Source organism: Ochotona princeps, chromosome 26, assembly GCF_030435755.1.
Source record: "Ochotona princeps isolate mOchPri1 chromosome 26, mOchPri1.hap1, whole genome shotgun sequence".
Lineage (NCBI taxonomy): Eukaryota > Metazoa > Chordata > Mammalia > Lagomorpha > Ochotonidae > Ochotona > Ochotona princeps.
The window spans coordinates 20,609,309-20,615,308 of NC_080857.1; positions in this window are offsets into that span (position 1 = coordinate 20,609,309).

Below are 6,000 nucleotides of genomic sequence, written 5' to 3' on the forward strand. Positions count from 1 at the left end.
CCAACTTTAAATACATATTCTTATTTAAATCAGTTTGTTTTTACTGAAATAGATTTTTAAATAAGAAATCACAGTGTCACTGGCTTGAAAAGAAGATGAGTTCACAGATAATGATAGTCATTGAAAAAACTACCGAACACACAGTTATTAAAATAGAAGAAGAAATTTCGTATGTTTGCATCTAAAAAATAAATAAAGAGATTTCTTCTATCTGGTTCACTCCTCAAATGGCCAAAACGGCCAAGGCTGGTTCAGGCCAAAGACAGAAGACAAGAACTCCACCCTGGCCTGCCACTTAGGAGAAAGGGGCCCAAATACGTGGAGCCCCAAACACTGCCGCTCTCCCAAGCTTATTAGCAGGGAGTTGGGTTGGAACTGGAGGAGCCAGGACTTGAACTGGTGCTCCACTACGGCATACTGACATGGCAACTGGCAGCTTAACCAATGCACTCCCTCTCTTCACCCGCTACTGCTGCCTCAACATTTCTCACTGGGCCCTTGTCGAGAAAGAAATCTAATTTCTCCTCAACCCCGCGTTCATAGCTGGAACAGATCCTTCTAACAAGGCAGATTAACAAGAGAAAAACAAGCAAGTTAATTCACAAACCCATGCCGTGCACATCCCACAGGAGAAGTCCCTACTGTGACACGTCGCTCAAAAATGGAGTTAAAACACCAACTTCCATGATATCCTCCATAAAGACTAGCAGCTGGGCGGAGCACAATGCAGAACCATTTAGGCTAGGCAAGGTGGGAATGTCGGGAAAGGCAACTATGTGGGAAAAAAGCAGACAGTAAGGTTTGACTGTAGCTTCCTCTGGTGCCAGCTCTGGGCTGGGGAGAGCTGTCCCCATAATGGAGAATTTACATCCTGCTTCATGTGGAGAGGGGAGGGGGCAGAGGGAGCTCCTCTCTTGGCTGTCTCTCATTTGCCTTCAGCTCACAAATATTCATGATGAATTTTGTAGTGACGTATTCCAGTGCCCTTCATGCTTATAAAAGTGTTTTTGTTGGTCTCTTAGTTTGAGAATCCATCTCAACCCAATTACTCTCTATCCAATTGCCTGCAGAAGCCTGCACTCCCCTCCCTTACTTAAAAATTTTCTTGAGGGCCCAGTGCAGTAGCCTAGCAGCTAAAGTCCTCATCTTGCACGTACCAGGATCCATATGCGCACCAGTTCTAATCCCATCAACCCCCACTTCCCATCCAGCTCCCTGCTTGTGGCTTGGGAAAACAGTTGAAGACAGCCCAAAGCCTTGGGACCCTGTGCCCACGTGGGAGACCAGGAAGAGGCTCTGGGATCCTGGCTTCGGGTCAGTGTAGCTCCAGCCGTTGCGGCTGCTTGGGGAGTGAGTCAATGGACAGAAGATCTTCCTCTCTGTCTTTTCTCTTCTCTGTATATCTGACTTTGCAATAAAAATAAACAAATCTTTTTAAAAAGAAAAGAAAAAATAGTCTCCTTGAATAGAGAACCAGAGCTGAATCTGCCCATATCTCCTCTCCGTCTTCCTCCCCGTCCCTCCTCCTTCCACCCTTTTCTCTCTCTACCTCTCTCTTTTTGTCTATGTGTGTGTATCTGTGTTTCTCCCACACATACACGCATACGGCAGCTTGTATGTTAAATTCCTACTAAATTCCAGCCACTTTCTGGACATCCCAGTTTCAATGCTGTTCGTTCTACCCAGAGGTACACTCCTTCATCCCTCTAACTACTCCAAGTTCCTAAGTCAAGGGGCTTCGGCTGGGAGTTATGTCCATGCCGCAGCACCGCTGGACCCTAAACAGAATAAAGCTCTCTCTCCTGACCACAGTGCACCCGGAACACACATCAGCCTGGGGCTCTGGGGCACCGTCCACGCTCATCTCTTCACTTTTATCTCCCGCGCAAAACTTTGGCTCCTGCCTAGAGAGCAGAGGAAATATCTCAGAATCTTTGTAACCCTAATGATGATCATGAAATAACACACCACTCATTGTAAATCAACAAACTAATGACTTTCTACTGCAATTAGTGATGACTCACCAATAACTTTAAAACTAGACTTCTCTATTAGACAAGCAGGAGAACCCCCAAGAAGGCACTCAGAAACGTCCCCCAGCGAATGATCAGGGTACCCCACTCTTTAAAAAAAAAAAAGATTTATTTATTTGAAATGCAGAGTGACAGAGCAGGATAGGGATAGGGTGGGAGTCCTTCCTGCTGGTCCTTTCCCAAATGACCAGAAAAGCTGGGACTGATCCAAGCTAATGCCAGGATCCAGGAACTCTACCTGGCTCTCCCACATGGGTGCAGGAATCCAAGCACCAAGGTCATCTTCCGCTGCCTTCCCAGGCACATCAGCATGCAGCTGGGCTGGAAGTGGAGCAGTTAAGACTGAAACTGGTGCTCCCATGGAAAACGCTGGTGCTGCAATCAGTACTTTAACTCACTGTGTCATGATTCCAAACCCAGGGTAACCTAACTTTCAAGTAAAAAGTAGCTCGCATGAGACTAATCTCTCAACTCATCCTATTTAACCTTGACTCAGGATAGTCTGGACCTGAGGGTGAAAGGAGCTTGTCTACCCATCCATGTGCTTCCTCCATTTTTCCTTCTTGGGGTTAGAGATTCCCTTTCCGTACAAACATTGATTCAAGATGGAGGAAGAAGAATACTTGGAATACCCGAAAGACCAACAAGGCCAAACCTGGGAAATAAATCTGGATGGAAAAGCATGGAGAGAAGCGATAATGAGTTAGCACTGGAAGCCAGCTTGCCCTGAGTTTCACAGAGTGGTGCTGTAAACCATCATAGTGTAGTTACAGGCACAGGAAACATTCGTATGATAACTTCATGCTGATTTCTGCGTATTAGAAAAATGCTATTAGCACACCAATCTCATGATCATGCATGTAGTATAGATAAAATTCTTAAAAAGAAAAAAAAGACTTGGGGGTAGGAGTGGCACTATGGGATAGTAACTTAAGCATCCATCTATGGTGCCAGGATCCCATATCTCAGTAGCCTTCCTTCTGATTCAGCTCCAACCCAGCTCCGCCTAATGCACTTGTTAAAGCAGCAAGTGATGGTCCAAGAGTTTGGCCCTTGGTCATCCGCCTAGGAAACTTCGATGGCATTCCAGGCTCTTCACTTTGGCTTGAACCAGCCAGTTCATTCATTTGCTTTTCCTGTGTGAGACAACGGATAAATGCAGCCTCGGGAGCTGTCCCCAGAAGACAGGCTGAAGTGATCAGTTATTCTGCGCTGTCCCCGACGCTCCGCTCAGTCGCGCTGCTGGCTTTGCTGGCTGGGATTTTTGCAGCCTTGGCAAACACGATGTGGTGTCAAACATAACGTTTCCTAAATTCTTGAAGAAATGCTGAGAAGACTTTCCTAGGGGCCTATTGTCAATTATCTGGGAGAAGAGAAGTATGCAGACATTAGAAACCAGAACTGAAGAACTGTATGAGGTGAGCCTCTGGGTTTTAATGAGTGGGATTTAAATGAGAATGTTGGCTATTTCCTATGGCTGGCTAAAAATAACCTGGATGCCTGCTTGCTTCCCCTCTTTGCCTTCAGAGGCTGTTCATGCTGAACGTGCAGGAAGGCTGGTTAAGACTCTCTGGGACCCAGCACCACTGTTCCTTGCTCAAAAAAAAAAACATCTGACTTCACTTTGATCTACTCTCTCCCACCCCAGTGGACATGCTACCTTGAGGCTCCTGCCAGATCCACTTGAGGGACCTTGAAGGTGGGAAGGCAAGAGCAAACGTTAAACTCTGCAGATTTCACCTCTTAAATCTCTCTTCCCATCACTGCTCCTAACTTGGCCCAAGCTGCCATCCTGTCTGGTCTGGCCCAGGGCAAAACCCTCATGCTTGCACTTCCCATCTTGAATCTGCCTTCCCTACCCCATCTCTAGTCACCTTGCAACTAGAACAATCTTCTCTCTCACAAATCTGAACACGTTTCCTATCTCCACCATCACCAGGGAAAACATCCCGTGGCTTGCAGGACCCTGTTGGTTGACATCTTTCACAGACTGTGAGCCAAGACCTCCCGTATCTGTGTCCTAGAACCCCTCCAACCATACCACCCTCCTCTCATCCCACCCCCATCGGCTTGGTTCCCCCTGCTTCAGCCCATGGTCTGTATTCCCATGCCTCCTGCATACCATGACCTAAGCAAACCCCTCAGGACCCAGCTCATGCCCCATCTTCAGGTCTCCATCCAGCCCTCACTTTTTCAGCCAAGCCTTCCCTGACCCTGCAGACAAGGCCAAGTCTTTTTCCATGTTGACTCTCATAGCCCAACAGACCTATCTGTTTTGCAGCACTTAGGCACCTAACCAGTGCGTTTGAACACCTGCTGCTTAATTAACGGACGAAGAGAATTCTTTCCAGATGATAGCGCCACGCCAGCAGGAGCCATGTCTGCTTGGCTGGCAGTGCATCCTCAGCTGCTTAATTGTCCAAGGAAACAAACAGCCATCTCTGGGTTTGTGGGAATCCACGCCTTCATTTTTTTTTAAATCAGAGGTCTTCCCAAAAGAAATAAAACCATATAATATAGCATTTCCTCAACATCTACCTGTGCCTGTGAACTCTCACACTTCCCATCCCTATTATCTGAATTCTGTCAGTGGGAACTAAATTATGAATTTTTTCCCCCAAATTCCCATACAATGCTGGGAATACATTAGTAGTAAGCTTGCTTGCATATATTGTCTGATGTTGACCTACTCTCCGAAGACAAGGACACTGAGGGTTGCCATGGTTATGGGAGGAGGGCGGAGCCTGCTTCAAACCTGGTATATCACTCTGACCTCAGACTGGAACCTGGAAAGGACAGCAGAAATCCGGCACACCCCTGAGGCAGCACCAATGATGGACACAAGCCAATATTCCTCACCAAATAAGGACCGAAGCGACACCCGCTTCGGCTTCCATGTCAAGAGGGGCAATACTGCATACTCCTCTCCATGCCTTTTCCTGTTCCTCTGTAACTACATCCTCCACATCTGTCTTTCCACTACAGGGCCAAGAAAGGCCCGTGAACAGAATTTCTTTGAATAAAGGCCATCTATATTTTTCTTCTATACTTGGCTGAATTTTTCCTTCACGGGTGGTCGGCAAATCTAATAGACACCTGAATAAAATCCACACTACCTCCCTCAATTTGTTGACTCAAAGATCCCATGTATCATTTTCATCAAAACATTTAAATATCTAATTTACATATATATGTATATATTTGGAAGAGCCCAGATGCCCACGTCACCTAGGCTTGGACCAGTCAACAGGCTGAAAGCCAGAAACTCAAGCCAGATCTTCTGGATGAGTAGCAGGGTTCCAAGCATCAGAGTCACCACACGCTGCCTCCATGCGCAGGCAACTGGAATTAGGAGTGGATCTGGGACTCACATCCAGGCACGATAACAGACGTTGCAGGCCTCTCCACTGCTGTTTTAACAGTGACACCAACACCTGCTTCTCAAACATACTTTTTTTGCATCTATATTCTAAATGAAGTCTTAGGCACTCCTTTGTAACATAAAGGGAGATTTTAAGAAGAAAGGCTAGCAAGAGACCTGATGGTGTCAAGGAAGAAAACTCAAAGGTATCTATGTAAAACTTAAAGCCAGCTGAGGGTGGACATGCAGGAGACAAATGAGGTCTTCACAGCAAAGCAAGGTCTGGGAAAGCTGACATCATGGGCAAGAAGGCCTTCCCACGCAGTCTGTCCAACACAGTAACTCCTCCTGACCCAAAGTGGCCTTTGTCCTTTGGTTTGGGGTAAGGTGCACCTGTGTCCCACATCGTGCAGCCGATTGTGTCCCCAGAGTAACGGCATTCGGCATCTGGTGCTTTGGAAATCCCGCCCAGCCCATGATGAATGAGTTATTATTGGCACATTCTTGAATGTCATCGGGTGTTTTTAAACAGCTATTACTGCAAGGATATGCAGAGGTCCAAGAAAAGTCTGTAAACACTGGGAAATCTATTTATCTGCCTGCTCT